Source organism: Alexandromys fortis, unplaced genomic scaffold, assembly GCF_014885135.2.
Source record: "Alexandromys fortis isolate MF-2015 unplaced genomic scaffold, M_Fortis_MF-2015_v1.1 scaffold_51, whole genome shotgun sequence".
Lineage (NCBI taxonomy): Eukaryota > Metazoa > Chordata > Mammalia > Rodentia > Cricetidae > Alexandromys > Alexandromys fortis.
The window spans coordinates 2,244,263-2,264,016 of record NW_026067925.1 but is presented as its reverse complement, the minus strand read 5'-3'; the positions used below and the strand labels follow the sequence as shown (position 1 = coordinate 2,264,016).

General features: G+C 41.3%; 1 protein-coding gene across 1 annotated transcript in view; it reads right to left on the bottom strand.

Moving 5' to 3' along the window:
* Aim2 (absent in melanoma 2) overlaps positions 1–12,727 on the bottom strand; it is a 41,810-nt gene extending 29,083 nt beyond the window's left edge. Inside the window, exon 1 of the mRNA XM_050142996.1 lies at positions 12,597–12,727. The gene's annotated coding sequence lies outside the window, so the exon portion shown is untranslated. The remainder of the gene's footprint in view (positions 1–12,596) is intronic.
* Positions 12,728–19,754: the final 7,027 nt, after the last annotated feature.

Genomic DNA, 19,754 nt, shown 5'->3' with positions numbered 1-19,754 from the left:
TCTGAATTATATTAAGTCACAATAAACTTTGAAACATCTCTTTGTACATGTTCGTTTTTATGAATATCGTCAAGTGTCTTAGTCAAGCGTGGGCCTGGACTCTGGGAAGACTGCTACCAAGAAAAAGGGCATTGTTCCCTGAAACAGCATGGACTTTGTGTAGATCCGCATGCTTGACTCTTGTTTTCCAACCAGAGTGCTGTCAAATGCTATAAAGATCCTTCCTCATTCAGCAATCCAAACCTCCCATCTGTGATTCAGAGGAAGCAATGCTCTCGCCGGAAGAGCAGGAATTTGAATGTGTGTGTGTGTGTGTGTGTGTGTGTGTGTGTGTGTGTCAAGTCCTGGGCCTTACATTCACTGGCCTCGGGCATGCTGCTTGTGTGTCTGACTCCTGAACATAAAATAAATACATAAAGACTATTTAGCAGGAATATTTTAAAGTCAAGCAGGTAATTGTCAAAATGTCAGTTTCCACAATGACCAGCTCATGCATTGAGCTTTGGATACTTCTGATGGCAGTGTTTGTCTGGGGATAATAACCTAGGATTTAAAGGTCGTGTGACCAATTACTACCTCAGGTTTTTGTGGCTTTTGTCATGGTATTTTGCAGTCTTGTTTTCTAGCCATAACCCACATTTTAAAATTGTTTCTTCACTAGATCGCATCTCTGAACATTTCCTAACTCCTCTGGGCCACCGTCACTTTCACAGCACATGATCACACACAGAGCTGTCAGCAGCAGTTTCAGGCCAGCACAGCACAGGCACCCAGCTCCCAGTGAGAGCCAGAGCTGGCAGAACTGAAGCTTGTCAGGGCTCTGAAGCTGTTCCTGGCATTGCAAATGTAGGACCGGGGTATTCCCAGCCATGGAGAAAAGAGTTTTTCCATGGGTTAGGTGCAAGGAAGCTACTCAAAGATTCTAAAGACCTTTTGCAATAAAATAAAACAACCACACATGCACACACACACACACACACACACACACACACACACACACACACAAATCCCACAGGAAATACAATCCACACCCAAACCAATACCACCTTCATCCTTAAATCTCCTGCGTGCTGGTGTCTCGGTGAGTTCCTAGACATTGGGTCTCTCTGGGTGAAACAACTCAACGCTCAGAAAATGTGAACATCTAAGAAAGATGAAATGAAGGGAAGCAGAGAATCCCCAGGCTTCTCTTTCAGTTTACGAGAAAACAAATCTTGAATTCCAGGAAACAGGAAGTTAGATTTTTTTTTCTCCCAGCCTCAGGGAAACCACTACACTGTGTAGTTGCATAGTATCTGAGACGGGCTATTGCTCAATGGCTACCTGCCCATGCTGTCCTTCCAGGGATCACCCAGGCCTGCTTGGGAGGAAATCCTTTATGTTTTGCAAGTTTCTTAACCATAGGTAGTGTGTGTGTGTGTGTGTGTGTGTGTGTGTGTGTGTGTGTGTGTGTGTTTAAACAAGGGAGGTAGAGGGCTCTGATATCATAGCTGCTTCATCCTGCTCCTTATTCATCCCATCTCTTCCTCTTCTAGGCTGGGCCTCAAAGCATCATCTTCAGGACAGCCTCCCACACAGAAACACACCATTTCACAGGACAGCCTTCCCACACACAGACACACCATTCCACAGGACAGCTTCTCACACACAGACCCACCATTCCACAGGACAGCTTTCCACACACAGACCCACCATTCCACAGGAGAGCCTCCCACACACAGACCCGCCATTTTACAGGACAGCCTCCCACACAGACACACCATCTCAGAACCATAGCCCACCATTGCAGAGTTAGAAGGGGCATGGAGAGCTGATGTGCGGCAAAGAGCAAGTGCAAGTGAGAATGGACTTTGGGACCAGAGTGCTCAAGATTCCAGTGTCATTTCTAGACTTAACAGCTGTAGCAGGATAGCCACCCCAGGTCACTTGTCCTACATTTAGGTCCATAACTGTCGGGTAGAGACTTACATCAGTGCTGACCTCATAGAGATTTTTAGGGAAGTCACCCACACTAACGTGTGTAGAATACTTAAATGTATTTTGCTACCTGGTAGAAATTATAGTTGTGAGCTCACACCACAAACTTGGCTCCTCAGTTTTCTAAATCAAGAATTGTAGAGACTGTAACTACTCAGGTACAAGGAAAAATCAAAAGATGCCCACTTCATAATGAAGTGTGTTTATCCTAGGAGGGAGCCTCCTTCATCTTTCTCACTTTGTATATATTCTCTTTATGAGCACACATTGTTGCTTTTTAATCTGTATGGTATCATTCAGAGTTGAAGTAGAATTTTCATAATGAATTCAGCTTAAGTGGATAAGCTATTGCTGGCTCACATGTAAGGCCTTTCATACCCAATAACAATAATTTTAATCTCTTAAACTCATCAGCACAGATACTCAAATCCTCCCAGAACAGAATTTCCCCTCATGTAATCTTTATCTCACCAAATAAAAATGTTAACAGACACAAAACTTGTAGAGACATGCAGGTCTTTTAAATCACATGCCAGGCACAGTGCTGGCTGTGAAAAAATACCAGAAAGCTTAAAATCTGGAAGTGTGTGTACCCTTTACTGCTTCCCCATTTAGTTCTTGCCACCTTACATGTCTTAAATATAAAATTTATTAGAAAAAAAATAAAATTGTCCTTAGTCACACCAGCCGCATTTCAAGTGAGCTTGCTGGTCATATGTACTTAGGAGCTACCATGTCTATATAGTTTACCTAAGGAAGAAAGATCAACTTAATTAGTTGGACATAGAGAAGATGGTGTTTTGTTAGGTAGTATCCTGCTGTTATAACAGAATTCCTGATGTACTGAGCTGATGTAGGATTCCCCTCTGTATGCTGTGAATACCATTGGTTAATAATAATAAAAAAAAAAAAAAACCTGGCTCATCCTGATAGCTAGGAGTGGAAAAGTAAACGAAATACTGGGAGAAGGAAGGGAGGAATCAGGGGAGAAGCCATATGGAGCTGCCACCAGAGACAGGCACGCTGAGCTGAAACTTTGCTGGTAGGCCACGACCTTGTGGAATTGCACAGATTAATGGAGATGGGTTAAATTAAGATGTAAGAGTTAGCCAATAAGAAGCTAGAGCTAATGGGCCAAGCGGTGATTTAATTAATACAGTTTCTGTGTATTCTGTGTTATTTTGGGTGTCTGGGTAGCTGGGAACTAACAAGAGGCCTCCTACTACACCAAGCTATAAAGAAGAAATTTTATTTGTCCTTATAGTTTTGGATGTTTCAGTTCATGACAAACTGACCTCATCGCTTTGAGATGGTGGTGGCAGTCTATCATGGTGGGGACATATGGCAAAAAGCGGTCATTTACCTCATGCTGAGAGGAAGTGGAAGAGAGGGTGGTGGGAGAGATCATGTGTCCTCTGTCCGCTTTCAGGAAATGACCTCACTGATATTACCCCCACTTGACCCCATCTCATGAAGGCTCTACCACCTGCAAGAGAGCTACAAGGCTCTGGCATGGGAGCCTTTGCAGAGCAATTAGCCACACCACAGCAGAGTGGACATGCTGTGATGCAGAAACAGAATGCTACAGGGAAAACCTCGGAACTCTCAACAGACCTAGCCATATGGAAGTGAGTGAGAAAACAGATGATTTCCTACCATCAGACACTGAGCAAGCTGCTTTCAAGATACACTTAATGAATTCTAGAACCTGATTTTGTATGACCTTGGAAACATGCTAACACCAACTCTTCCACAAGAGGGAGCAAAGAAACAGAGCAGGGATTTTTAGGGCCTAGACACATTTTTTCCTTCATATTTTTTTTAATTTTATTTTTTTAAAAAAAAAGGAAACAAACTATCTTTTTTCATTTTACATACCAATCCCAGTTCCCACTCTCTCTCCTCCTCCCATTCCCTCCATCTTCCCCCCACCCCACTCCCCTATCCACTCCTCAGAGAGGGCAAGGTACATTGCTTTGGGGAAGGTCCAAAGCCCGCCTTACTATATCCAGGCCGAACAAGGTATCTATCAAAAGAGAATGGGCTCTAAAAAGCCAGGACAAGCAACAGGGACAAATTCTGGTGCCACTGCTAGTTGCCCCACAGTCTGCCATACACCTGTCACTCATGTTCAAAGGGTCTAGTCCTTTGCTGGTATCTTCCCTGTCTGGCCAGAGTTGGTGAGCTCCCATTAGCTCAGGTAAGCTGTTTCAGTGGGTGTCCCCATCATGGTCTTGACCTCTTTGCTCATATTCTCACTCCTCCCACTCTTCAGCTGGACTCTGGGAGCTCAGTCCAGTGCTCCACTGCCGGTCTCTGTCCCAGTCTCCATCAGTTGCTGGATGATGCTTCTATGATATTTAAGATAGTCACCAATCTGACTGTTAGGAAAAAATCCTAAGACAAGCCACTCCACCAGCCAGTTCTGGTACCTTCCACTATTGCTTAGAATCTTAGCTGGAGTCATCCTTGTGGATTCCTGGGAATTTCTCTAGTGCCCCATAATGGCTTCCTCAATAAAAATATCTCTTTCCTTGCTCTCATCTATGTCCTTCCCCTGTCTCAACTACCCTATTCCCTCAAGTTCTCCTCCCCTCTCTTCTTTTCCCCTCCTCCTTTTCAGGAGATCTTGTCTATTTTCTTTTCCCAGGGGTATCTATATATGTTTCTCTTAGGGTTCCCCTGGGCATATACCCAAAGGTTGCTCAATCATACTACAAGGACATTTATTCAACTATGTTCATAGTGGCATTATTTGTAATAGCCAGAACCTGGAAACAACCTAGATGCCCCCAACCAAAGAAAGGATAAAGAAAATGTAGTGCATTTACACAATGGAGTACTACTCAGCAGAACAAAAACTATGACATCTTGAAATTTGCATGCAAATGGATAGACCTAGAAAAAAAAAAAACATCCTGAGTGAGGTAACCCAGACCCAGAAAGATGAACATGATAAGTACTCACTCATTAGCTATAAATAAAGGATAATGATCCTATAATCCATGACCATAGAGAAGCTAAGTAGTAAGGGCCTAGACTTATAAAAAGAGTGGTATTGACAACTACAGATCACATAGAATTAGGGTTAAATTCTTCATTTACCTACATACTTAGTGGAGACTATTCAACATTGAATTTTGGTTATAGGCAACCATCTCTCTATTTCTCCTTCATCTGGCCACACAAATTCCTTTATTGTCAGCTGAGTAGGGAGTTAGCAAATCTCCTGTCTCCTTATTAGTAGAATTACAATAAGGTTTAAAAAAAAAAAACAGTGTCATAATGAGTGCTATGTGCTTCAGGCAGTGAGCACTTGCTCACTATCAGTAATCTAGGCTGAGATTTAATTGCTAAATCATCGTCTGAGTATTTAGCAAGTACCACCACGTGCTATGTGCTAGATAAACCGACTAAGACATAAACTTGGGTTTCCCTTTATAAAGCCTCAGTAGAGGCACAGGCCAAGCAAGTGTGTTCTTAAGCTAACTCCAGTTATAATGAGTGGTATGGAGGGAAGAGATGGGTGACAAGGATAGGCTGCCTTAGTTCGCTCAAAGTCAAGACCCAGGGGAGTTTGGGAGCTGCGGATGTACAATGACATAAGCTGCACAGCTCAGCGACTTTTCCTGTGCACACTCAGTCTCCCTGGAGAAGGTTTCAAACAGGAAGATCACTGGGGTCTTGCAACAGAAAATTGGTTAAACCCAAGAGTAACAGATATAAAGGAAGGGCTGGTCACCTCTGCAACTGTAAACCCAACAGTAGTAGAATAAACAATGAATGCAGATTAGGCTAAAATATGCTGAGTATATATGATTCAAAAACTGCCGGGCAGTGAGAAGGAATGGAGGGGAGAAAGTGAAAGAGAAGAAACGACCGATACATTATGGAAGTGAAAGAAAGGCTCTTTGGGGGAGGAAAGAGGACCAGAAAGCAATGAAGAGGGTGAGGGTCCAAGAATGAGGCCCAGGGTTTTGCAAGCTAACCAAAATTTAATTTAATAAAAAGAAAAAAATAACAACTGCAGACTCAGACGAGGCCGAAAGAGACAGAAAGAATTAAAGACAGCTAGGTAACAGAATTGAAAGGAGACTCAAAGGCAGGAAGAATGTCAGTCAAAGAATATGTTCAAATTTTATTGTTCAGAGAAAACAGGTTGTAGCTAAATGTTGTAGCTGTGAAACATAAGATGTGGTGACATCTATGAAGGAGGCCAGGACACACCATGAGATACACAGCTCAGGACACACCGTGAGATGCACAGCTCAGGACACACAGTGAGATACACAGCTCAGGACACAGCCTACAATGCACAGCTCAGGACACACCCTGCAATGCACAGCTCGGCACTCCTCTCACAGTTTGCCATAAGTCTGCACTGCTTTTCTTCCCCTAAGCATTACCAGACTATCATATAATTCTGTGCATGGTCCTGGAATCATTCTTCAAGTCACCTGGCAACTCAACCTTGGTCAGTGTGTGTCGCAGTAAGCAAACTCCCAAGGAGAGGCTGCCCCCATCTTCTTCACAATGAATGCCGGAGATACACACACAGCAGTGCAGGCCTCACCCACATGAAGCTCCAGCTTAGCAGGACCATTCTGAACGCTTTTTGCTGCTTTCCTACATAACACTCTCTCCTCTCAGACATCACTGTTGCTCCCTCTTGAAACTTCCCATTTTTACAATTGACATGGTGCCCTAAAGAGATTGTTTTTTTTTTGGGGGGGGGGAGAAGGGGGGTGCTTTTGGTTCTGGTTTTTGACTCAAAGAATAACATTTTTAGCTTTTTTATTTTATATACATTGATGTTTTGCCTACATGTATGTCTGGGTGAGAATGTTGGATCCTCTGGAACAGGAATAACAGATGGTTGTGAACTGTCATATGGCTGGCAGGAATTGAACCCAGGTCCTCAGGTAGAGTAGTAACTCTGATAACTAATAAGTTGATAGAGCGATAACTGCTGATATATCTCTCCGGCCCAAAAGAACTTAATAATCTTTCTTTTCCTAGTATTGATCATAATCTTAACATATACAATATACTTAGTGAGCATCCAAGGGGAAAAATAGGAAGTAGTGGGCATAGAGATAGGAGAAAAGAAATACAAGAATCAGAGAGGGTGGTGAGAACAGCCAGCAGAGTGGAATGAGATGGACTCTAGAGTGTCAATATGATAAAAGGCAGAAGCTGGGATTAAAAAAATTGACCATGAAACCCATCTGAATCCAAGTTTTTATTTGTCTTTAGGCCTAGAAAGCCTAAAACCTTAGAAGATTTCCTCCTGTGAATCAAGATGCATGTGTTTTTTTTTTTTGTTGTTTTTTTGTTTTTTTCCACACAAATGAACCCAGAGAAGAAAATTTGAGGCTGGGGAGGTGGCTCCACAGGTAACGTGCTTGTCATGTGAAGGCAGAAGGAAAGAACTGACTCCACAATAAATACACACAAAGTAAATTCTAATGTTTTGAAAAGGAAGCATGACTTGTGTAGACAATGGTGAGATCGAAGACCAAGATGTGTTCAAGGCTCTATGCCTGGCTGGCCCTGTGCTCTGAGGGTACCACCTGGTCGTTCTGAATCTCCATCTCCTCATACAGAAAATCAAACTAGTCACATCTGCTTCAGGAGCTCAAGTGAGATAAAGTGAAAACCTTTGTTAATCAAAGGGCACAGCACCTGAATCAGATTACTATCATTAGATATATCTCCTCTCTGCTTTGCCCAGCCTATGCAAAGAAGTTGGGTGAGTTTACACAGACCTATGATTTCCACAGTTTCCTCGGCTTTTCCCCCAGTCTGCTATGTCAATCAGGATGTGTTCATAGTAACCACCAACCGAGTCTTCATCGCACAGAGTATATTACATACAGAAAGGCCGGATCCTGAGATCCAGATCAGTCTGCTGAGAACCAACTCCTCCCTCCACTCACTAAGGTAGGACATAGAGCACAGGAAGAGAAGCTGCCCATTACTTTTAGCTCCAGACACGGCATGCATACAGGAATAAAATGACCGAAATAATCTTTGTCTATTTTTAAATTAGCTCTCAGCTCTGACCAGAATGCAAGATAGGAAAGACTGACTGCTTTTCTTTACATTGTCCAAAAATATTTTGCCTATATTCTGCTGTGAGATGATGCTTTTGTATACTGTAAAGATTTGTCACTAGTATTGGTTTAATAAAATGCCAATTGATCAGTAGCCAGGCAAGAAGTATAGGCAGGGTGACCAGACTAAGAGAATTCTGGGAAGAGGAAAGGCAGAGACACAGTCTCAGGCCAGATGCAGAGGAAATGAGGTGAGAATGCCTTACTGAAAAAAAGGTATCATGCCACATGGTTAAAGAGATTTACAGGTTAGTTTAAGATGTAAGAAGTAGTCAGTAATAAGCCTGAGCAATAGGCCAAGCAGTTTATAATTAATATAAGCCTTTGAATGTTTATTTATGACTGAATGACTGTGGGATAAGGCAGGACAAAAACTTTATCTACAATATTCTCATTTTTCCTTCAGTAGCCTTCCAAAGGGTAAATCCAAGCATCAAGAGAAATTTTAACTGTTTTTTTTCCCTCTCTCCAATTTCTTGTGAATTATTTCTCTTTCCCCAAATCACTCATCCCAACAAAAAGGATGTGAGAGGATTTCAAAAATAATTTCAGAAGCTAGCTTGGAACCTCATTAATCCCAGAGCTCTGGTAGAAAATCTGCTCTGGCTACTGTTTTCCCGTGGGATTGCTAGTTTATAGCTCTCTTGATCTCTTTTATGGTGGTATATTTTTGTATTTTGATCAATAAATCTTGCCTGAAGACCAGAGGCAAAGCTAAAGCCACTAGAGGTCAGGCAATGGTGACACACACCTTTAATTCCAAAATTTGGGAGACAGTCAGATGGATCTGTGAGTTCAAGGCCACCCTGGGCTACACAAGCTCAAAGTAGAAACAAATCCAGTTGATGGTGCCTCACACCTTTAATCCCAATATGAGGGAGTCACACGCCTTTAAACCCAGCACTAGAGGGAATATAAAATGAGAAGAAAGACTGTTTAGTCTGTGATTGCCCAGCCTTGGTAGAGGTAAAACTTCTCTAATGACTTGGCTGCTTTGTTTTTCTGGTTTTCAGGTTGATTTTATTATTCGTGTTACACCTTTCGTCTTGACTGTTCTTATCTGTAGTTTGTTTTTGTTTCCTTTTCATTGCTTTTTACTTTTCTCCAAGCAGACATTAGAATCTGTGCAGGGTCATGTAGCTACTTGTGAAACAGAATATGAAGAGACAGTGCTGATATTATGGGGTGGAAAGAGACTATTCCTGAATTGGGCAGTTGGGCCAGGCAGGGCCGTGGAGACGAGAATGCTTCTTTCCTGCGACTGAAGCAGAGTCTGAATTATAGGGCCTGGGGATGTGGCTTAGTCAGTAAACTGCCTAGCATTTAAGTCAAGAACATGAGTTTGGCTCCCCAGCACCCAAGTCAAAAGATGGGTTATAGGTAACATTGCAATTCCAGAACTAGGAAGGCAGAGATGAGCAGATATATCCCTGGAGTTGTCTGGCCAGGCATCCTAACAAAATCATTGAGTTCCAGGCTCAGATGAGACCCTGCCTCAAAGAAAAAGGTGGGGAGCAATCAAAAAAAATATTCACCTTGATTTCTGGCACACACACACACACACCACAAACTTAGACACATATTGTACACATGCACACCAGAAATAAATAAATCAGTCAATTAATAAACAAATAGAAAACAAGCTTCAATTTCAGAGTACCCTGCCTATAGCAGCTACTTATGGTTCTCAAACATTTTAAGTGTGCAACTGAAGAAACTACATTTTATACTGCATTTAATTTTAATTAAAAACATAAACTAAATTCAGTTTCTAGAAAATCAGTATGATTAAAATTACTTGAATATACATGCCTACTTTTTCAACTGTAAATTTTGTGAATTTTAAGTTTATATAAATATAAATTTAAATATAGATGAAAATTTTATCATCAGAATTTATGAACTCTGAGAACAAAATACACGTCAGAGTTTTTGAAGACTTAGCATACATACTTTAATCAAGCACATTGGGTTGATGTTATTTGTTTTTAATGTAGCTACTAGAAAAATTTAAAAGTATGTACTTGTTTATGTTTCTATTGGTCTCTACTTTGCTGATACAGAGACTACGTGGGTTAGAATTCTGTGTCTTTCCCTTTCTAGCTCCAAAATGAGATCAAAGGTGTTTTCTAGTTCTTTGAAGAAGAACTGCCTGATAGTCCCTCCTGCATAGACTTCATGGGAGATGTGACTGAGTTACATAAGCACGCAATCCATGAGACATCCCTGACACCTGGTGTGTTCCACATATGCTATTATTATAGTTCGAAGTTTATATTTGTCATGCTCTGGGGAGAGCAAGAAGCTGCAAGAGGCTTTGAAATGTCACAGAGAATTTTTCTCCTCCCTAGGAAAGTCTTACAGCAAGCGTCCATCAGTTCCATAAGACTCTGGACCACAGATGCCTAAGGCCTTGTTGTCATGGTGAGCTGTTCCCTATTGCATCACTGCTTGCTGTTTCTTGAACACTGTCTTACAAATCTCCAAAAGTCACAGCTAACAGGTGGGTGTCCAGATTTAACTTAGAAAAGCACTCTAGTAATAAAATGTAATACCAAGCCAGGAGTGTAATGTGCTCTCTCACTTCCCAGTTTGTATTTATTTAATGGGATTTATTCCACATAACTTAAATACAGATAATAGGAGATGCTATTGTGAGGATTTAATAAGTGACATTGTAGAGAGGGCTTTACAAACTATACAACACCAGGCCAGTGCCAATATATCCTCCCCTGAGAGTCACTACAGCAGGATGGGCCTGCCTTCCCCACTCCAGTCCCCCATTCCCACCCCCCCCCAGAGAGAACACACAGAGAGAACACCAAGAGAACACACAGAGAACATACAGAGAACACACAGAGAGAACACACAGAGAACACACAGAGAGAACACAAAGAGAACACACAGAGAACATACAGAGAACACACAGAGAGAACACAAAGAGAACACACAGAGAACATACAGAGAACACACAGAGAACACACAGAGAACATACAGAGAACACACAGTTGCTTCCCAGCAGCATCCATGCTTCACTCTGCTCTGCTGTCTGTGATTAAGCAGTCAAGCCCTGTGGTGTAAAAACTTCTAAAACTCCTTTGACTAAAAAGCGCAAAAGATAGGCACTGAAGGGATAAACTAGTAAATCAATAGCAGATGTTCACACGTAAGCTCATTCTGTCCAGTCAGGCATCCTGAGAGTCTTTGAGGAAATGAGTCACCAGTCTGGTAAGATTTCTTCATTATTATGCCCACAAGTATAAATATATACAGTATATAATATGCAGTCAGGATTAGGCTGAGAATTGTGGTGTGATTCAAATTAGGTCGTCAGATGATGTCTCCTTGAGAAGGTAATGTTTAAGCAGTGTATGAATTATGGCGATAAATAGAATGAGTCAGGGGATTTCTGGAGTCAGGGGAAGTTACACAATATTGTCTGTGTACTAAATAGCACTGGGTTCCTCACTTTAGCTAACTGTATGCAAGACCACTTCACCGAAGCAATAAACTTGACCTTACACGATTTCTCCAAAAACTACATCCAAAAGCATTACTCTTGGCTGATGAAAAAGGACTTTTGTCCCCACAAAATTGATGACATGGGACTTACAGAAACATGACTAACATAATAAACACACTCCTACATAAAGAATAATCTTAAACATGTATTGCCTGTGCTGGAACTAGCTCTTGTTGACCTGGCTGGCCTCAAATTCACAGAGATCTGCCTGCCTCTGCCTCCAAAGTGCTGGGATTAAAGGCATGCACCACCACCAGCCAGCAAATCTTAAGCATATTTTTATAAAGAAGAAAACAAACATGGGCAGGGACTATCACATGGAGAGACATAAGATGCTTACAAAAAATTCAAATATTTCTACTGACACAATACACATAAATTAGACTCCCAGCTTTACAAAGAACATTAAACTGGCTTAAAGCCCACTGTAGTCCTATAGTGTTTACAAAAGACACACTGAGAATACAATACTGAATAACTGAAAAGAATGTGAACAGAATGTATCAATCAGACACTAGGCACAAAAACCCCAGTTGGAACAGTTATATTAATATTTGTCAGAGACGAGTATAAGACAAATAGTGTCATTAAGGACAGAGCTGCTGTACAATGATTAAATGTTAAAGTCACCAAGGCAATATAAAAATTCTAAGCATGTATACACCTCATTGAATAAAGCCAACAGCTCTAAGCAAAACTTGACAGTTTTCTATGAACAAAAGACAAACCTACCATGATATTATGAAATTACAAAACACCTTCCTCCAATAACTAAAGTTTTAAATAGCCGAAGAAAAGCAAAAAAGTAAAAAGTTGAACACCATAATTAACTATGTCCTGATAAATACTTAGAAATAGTTATTACATTTCAATAAGTCTACAAAGGTTATCAGTGAAGTGTTTCTTTTCTATTTATTTATATCAATAAAATGTAATGACCAAAAGCAACTTAGGGAAGGAGCGGGTTAATTTTTACTTACAGTTCCAGGAGGGTGGATTTCATCACCACAGGGAAGACATAGCAGCCCACAGAGAAGGCATGACTAACTTCACAAGGCAGGCGGGAAGCTGGCCTATTTCAATTCTTGCTCTCACAGGAAACAGAGGAAGAAGTGAGGAGCCTATGACCTCTCACAGCTGGCCCCCAGTGACACACTTCCTCCAGTAAGATTTCTTCAGTAAGTAAGTTCCACCCCCTGAAAGTCCCAGAAACTTCCTGAGCCACCTGCAGGCCTATATTCAGTTATTATGAGTTATCTCTCTCCTAGATTCTAGGAATTTAACTATGGAAAGGGAAATGTGGGATCCAATTTTAAGTGGACTAAAACAATTTTTCTAATACCTCATAAACTAAAAGAAATAGAGACGTAAAAGCATACATAACTTAAAAGATAATAAATGCCATGCCACTTGAACATCTGAGATTGTGGAATAATATATTATCTGTTACTTAGAGTTTGGTGCTCTGTCGCTTTCAAGCCAATGTTACCTCGTAGGTACTCTGTCTTGCCATTGTTCTTATCTTTTATCTAGGAATAACTGGAGAGCTATTCCTATGTTTCTTTCTCCTTCAGTTAGAAAACAAAAGCCCTCTTCTAAATATACCTTCATGTCAGTAAGAGACCTCCAACACACCCAGACAATCAGAGCTCCTTTTAGACTCAGTCTGGGTCAACACTCCGAACAATGCATTCTACTTCCTGCTACAGCCGAATGTGTTTTCTTTTGTTAAGCTCTCAGTTGTGGTGAAATAAAGGATAACTTCTGTTCCTCAGTCAAGTGAACGTTTAGAGCCAGGCTTCCTGCAGCTTTATTCTTTTCTGGAAGAGAGTCAATACTAATCCTTCTTCCCAACCCCAGAAATTTACCACTCCCATTTCCTCTTCATTTGCTGATTAGCAAAAATTCAGTCCTAAGATTTTTTTTTTTTTTTCTGAGAAAAGTTCGGACCAGGCTTCCCTCACTGGATTCCTTCTCCGCAGCAGCCTAAACTCTCAATTCAGGGATTAGTGTGTGTGCTGATAGTTTAAAACGTCCGCCTCACAAAGCTTTTCACTCTTACTGGTAGGCCTTGCAGAGCAGGTGCTGAGACACAGAGAGTGGAAAGTGTGACTGGTTCCTCTCGCCTAGAAACTTGGCTAGCCTTGGCTGTGTAGCTGGGTCCCAAGCCCCGCTGACAGGCGGCATACTAATTAGGACACTTTTGAGGCTCCACCCAAACCACTTGTTTTCAGTTCCCTTTCTCCAAAAAGCCTCGGCAGCATGGCTCCTACTGCCTTGAGATCTCTGCCAGAGATGTTTTAGATACAGGGAACTTCATGAAAGTCAAAACCTCTTGTTCTTATTTCCTTTCTTGCTAGGCAGTTCACAGTGTAATGTGATAGTTTGTTGGTGCTTTACCAGATAAAGCTTGCCTGAAGATCAGAGTGTGGAGCTAGCCACTAGTTAGCCAGAGGCCAAGTAGAGGTGGCACACACCCTTAATCCCAGCACTCAGGAGGAACAGAATCTCTGTAAATTCAAGGCCACCATGGACTACGCGAGGTTGATCCAGTCTAAAAGAGAAACACCCAGGCAGTCAGGGCTCACACCTTTAATCCCACCACTAGTGAGGTAAAGGCAGAAAGAGGTAAGGCTGAACTGAGAGAGGAATGTAAGGTGGGAGGAGACAGAAGCTCCTGGCATTCAGTCTGAGGATTTGTGGAGACAGGTTCTTGCCCACTTTGGTCTGAGGATTTGGTAGAGGTAAAAGGTCTCTAGTGACTGACTTCTTTACTTCTCTGATCTTTCAGCTTTCACTCCCTACTATCTGACTCTGGGTTTTTTTTTTTTTTTATTGATAAGACCAATTAGAATCCGTACTATAGTCTAAGAGACAAAACCAAGCCAGCACACACTGCCTGCCCTCTCACTGGTACTTGGTTTTCTGTGAATTCAACAGCAGCACAAGAAAAAGGGTGGGTTCTGCATAATCAGAAGTCTTGATAGAGAGACTGCACTTGCATCAGCTATTATGCCAACACTGTCTTAGTGACTGTCGTGTATACTCCATCTGCAAGGTGGCGTGTACTGTTTGAGCTCACTGAGAAGCTAGCTCTGGAAGTGGGCTTGCTCTTCTGCCACTTCAGACTCCAGCGTGTTCTTCTCTGGGGGTGTCTAGTCTCCCCACCCGCAACTCAGTGACAGGGAGGACAAAACAGTCCAAGAATAAAAGATTGTGTTTTTAAAAACAACTAGGTCAAGTATTTCCAACAGATTTTTATCCATGACATATAAGGGCCTACAGTATGAAAGAGAAGCCTGAAGTTTAGCCCTGGAGAGAAAGCTAAGTGCCTAAACTTCCTGGCTTGATTTCTGCTGGGTGTTGTAAACTTCCAGTTTGATAATGTTTTCTCTAACAGTTGCTATTTGTTGTTTTATTTGGAAACCTCACCCAAGTTCTGCTCTGCCCAGGACTCTTTCTATTGAAAACTTCAAATGAGTATTGTTTTTTTTTATTTTGTTTTATTTTGACTTGCTATATACTTAATAAACTCACTCATTCAAAACTGAAAATATGTTTATCGCAGCTCATTCTCTGGACCATACAGTTGTCTTATGTTATTGTTAATTATATTGTTTTCATTATTCTACTTTATGATTAGTGGTTGTTGGTAATCTCTTATTACACCAGGTTCATTAATTAAACTTTACATCATTGGTTGTAGGAATAGGGAAAAAACACAATTCTGTGTTGTGTGCGATTTCAAACATCTACTGAGGATCTTGGAATGCATGAAAAATTCAATTAAATAAGAGAATGGAAGGAATTTAAGTAAAAGCTAAGGAAAGATCCCAAGTAGGTGGCCAGGGTAAGAACTAGGTTGATAATGTCATCAGACAATAATATAGAAAAAAACAGAAAACCATATCACACAAAGGGTTGGAAATGAAGGAGGGAAACTGAGACTGCCAGAAAAGGACAGAGGCTATATTAATAGAACTACTACAGCTTTAAGACTGGCAGTAAAAGATCCAGGAAAGCCAATAAAGTGACCAATTCTGTTTTAAAAGACCTGTATTTCTACATTTTCAGCAGCCACAAAGAGTAGTAAGACCGAGATTGTCTCTGAAAGTTACCAGGTGAAAATGTTAAACTATGGGAGGGGGTGGGGAATGCCTTCATCAGTGTCTGGAAGTTACCAGGTGAAAATGTTAAACTATGGGAGGGGGTGGGGAATGCCTTCATCAGTGTTCTGTTGGTGCAAAGAGACACCACGACCATGACAACGCATATAAAACAAAGCACTTAATTGGAGCTGGCTTAGAGTTTCAGAGATCCAGTCCATTCTCACCATGGCTGGGAGCATGGTGGCATGCAGGCAGACGTGGTTCTGGAGAAGTAACTGAGAGTTCTATATCCAGATCTGTAAGCAACAGGAAGAGGGAGCCCTGGGTCTGGGTTAGACTTTTGAAACATCAAACCCCACCCCCAGTGACCTACTTCCTCCAACAAGGCCTCCTAATCCTTCTCAAACAGCACCACTCCCTAACGGTTAAGCACTGGAATATATGAGCCTGTGGTGGACATTCTTATTCTCTCCACCACCAGGTGTCCTGGATGTGTCTTTTAAAAGAAGCAGAAGAGAAAGAGATAGGTGAACAAAACTAATTGAACACTGGACTTGACTATCAAGTTTATTTTTTCTGACCTTAGCAAAAGTGGGTTCACAAAAGGAATGGGAATAATGAATGAATGCCAGGGAAATGGTTCTGGCTTATGGAGCCTGTAGTTAGCAGAAATCTAGCTCTCAGGAGACGGGTAGTTTAGCGCATATTGGCCAACTGAGTGGGTGGTAGAACAAGAAATCGGTTTTTATTTGGTGGTGGCAGGTGTGTGTGTGTGTGTGTGTGTGTGTGTGTGTGTGTACATCTTCGACAGATAGTATGTGTACTAATTTGAAGGCTGAAAGTCAACAAAAAGCTAAAACAAAACTAAAGCCCAGAGATCTGAGCAAGATCTCAGAGACATTAAGAAGAGATAAAAGAAAGGATAGGACAAGGATGAAAATCACCTTAGGGAAAAAAAGAGAAATTCATTCACTTCTTAAGACAGAAGATGTAGGAGTATAGGAAAAATAACAACACGCCAAGTTCAACCAATATATTTATTATAGGTGCTTGTCTCTACAATTGAGAAGTGACTGTCCAATAAGGAATGTTTTCTCTAGGTGGGCAACAAGCCAAGTAGAGAGTGAGTATTGATCTTTCTCTAAATCAATGGGTGCTTCTTGGCGCAATGAAGGTGGCAGAAGGTCAGAAGCACCATTCAGACTCAGAAGAGGGGAAAGTCAGCAAACTGAAACCATGTTCACCTCACTAGACTTCTGGATTAGCATGGGAATTGAACACAGGTTTGAGTTTTAATGACGCACTGCCCACACTCCACACAGTGTTTTACTTCGTTTTCTTTCCAATATTTTAGTTTTCTATGAAAAACTTCAAACTTGCACGTGAAGTCACAAAATAGTGGACATTCATATACCTATAATACAGAGAAAAGATATGTCAATCCTTTTTTTATTTGCAAGTATTATGTAGATGCTTAGGTCTCTGTATAAATTTATTGCTACATGATAGAAACTGGGTTAGATCCCATAATATTTAGCAATAATCTGTCAGTATATTTTTTCAACTAAAAATAATTTCTGATACTGATTTAGTACCTTATCACACCCAGGAATATTAAGACAATAAAAAACCACCCGAGATCCCCTAAAACCGAAGACATATTCAAATTTTTCAGGTTGAGCAACAAGTGCTTTTCCAGTTCGCTTTTTACAATTGCAATCCAGTGACGGCTCATAGATTGCAACTATTTTTATTTATTTAGCTGTATATATGTGTACATGTGTTTGTATACATATACCGTATATGCACATTTGTGTTTGCGTGTGTGTGTGTGTGTGTGTGTGTGTAGAAGTCAAAGATCTTTGTTAATTATTCTCCATCTTATTCTTTGATGCAGGAATTCATCTCTCATTGAACCTGGAGTTAGCTGATTCAGCCAGACTAGTTAGACAGAGAGCTTTTGGGGTCTACTTATCACAGAACCATGCTCCAAGTGCTGGGGGTAGAGACATGTGCTGCCATGGACAGCATTTCATCTGTGTGTTGGAGATCCAAGTGCAGCGCCTATTCTTGCATAGCTAGTATTGAACTGTCTCCCCAACCCCGACATGCGGTGCAGTTCTGCATCCTCTGTTAATTTTAAACTAGAACAGTACAAACCACACACCGCTTTTTCAAGTCCACAACAGGGGCATTGGAAAGTCTTGAACAGCAGCCTTATAAAATTGGCACACTCCCTATTTGTTTTCCTGTACCTCATACTTACACATTCATGAAATGGTCTGGATTAAACACAGATGAAACATTTCAAATAAAGTACTCTCGGGGCATGTATCGAAGTATTGGACTGTACTCTATAAAAATGTACAACTAGTGTATCACTTTAAAATCTTAAAGGAATAAAAAACAGCAAAGAATTAGTCATTTAAGCTTTTTGTCATTGTTTTGTTTTGTTTTCTTCTGAGTGTCTGGTGTCTGTATTTGTTGGTGGATGCTGCATGTTGGTTCCTGGCTGCTCAGCCCCGAAATAATCACACAGAAACCATATTATTTAAATTACTGTTTGGCCCATTAGCTCTAGCTTCTTATTGGCTAACTCTTATATCTTAATTTGACCCATTTCTAGTAATCTGTGAACCATCACGTGGCTGTGGTTTACTGGGTAAAATTCTGGCATCTGTGTTCATCAGGGCTACATGGCTTCTCTCGTCCTCCTTCTTTCTCCCAGCATTCAGTTCAGTTTTCCCCCACCTAGCTCTGTTCTTTGAGCTAGAGGCTCAAAACAATTCTTTATTCACCAATGGTATTCATAGAGTACAGAGGGGAATCCCACATCACGTATTAGTCAGCGTTTGCTTGCTTTTGTAACAACCCCAACCAAGCCTATTTTCTTTGAACAGCAAATGTTCCATGTGTACAGGTCTGTGATTTTGCTGGATTTGCTGGGTCAGGTGTCTTATATTTCCCCAGTCAGAGCACTGATTACAGAAGGAGCAAATTTTAAGGTTTCTCTTCCTTTCCTTTTACTGGGAATAGGCAAGCAAAAGGAAAACTGAACATGTGAGATGCCTGAACTTGGGGCCAGCAGTCTTTATGTCCAGCTAAACTGCATCAGACATAGGAAATCACAGATCCAGTAGAGGGAGGAAGCGGACTGTGACCTTGAAGAAGGGTAGAGGAGAAAATTGTGTCTTAAATCTGGGCATGGCCATATAACTCGTGTGGGCTCATGAAGCACAAACCATTATATGAATGTTCCCTAGTTCTTCCCTTGCCACTGCCAGAGGGAGCAGCCGCGTTCTAAATTCATCTCTGTCACTTTGCATCCCTAAATGAAGATGTACCAACCTGCCAGAGACACAGAGTACAAGCAAGAAATAAACATGCAAGTTTTCAGCCTCTATAGCTTTGAGGCTGTTACTATAACATAGCCCATCCAGCAACAAACAAGACAGATGTTATGTTTTCATTTAATTACTAATTTTCAGTGTGGGCATGTCCATCATCACCATTGTGCCCACCTTGCCCCCCGCCACACACACACTATTTTCTTTACTCCCAACTCACCTGTTTTCACCTACCACAGAATAGAGGTGACAGGAAAAAGACCAGTTATGTTAGTGTCTCCATGTCAACCAGACAATATTCTCTCGATTCTAATTCCCGAACCAAATTGAAAGACTAGATCAATATGTGAAGCGTTGCTGTAGTGGGGGAGGGGGATGGCTTCAAGAACTGTAGAAAAATCCAGAGAAAGAAGGTAAAGGGAAAGAGCAATACTTCCTGACTGGAGTCTAGCTCTGATTATGGTTAGGGAAATGTTGGCCAGGGGCATCAAAATGTTGTGAGGATGCTCAGAGAAGGTAGGGACCCACATCAGGACCATATCAGTGCCTGATGGCATGATCATCCGTGTTTCTTATCTGTCCCGACATCAGGAAACACTAGTGACAATGGATTCTCACCGGGCTGTTATTGGCTAATGATATGCTTCTTTATTTTGGTTAGATTTTTAAGTTACTCTACAAA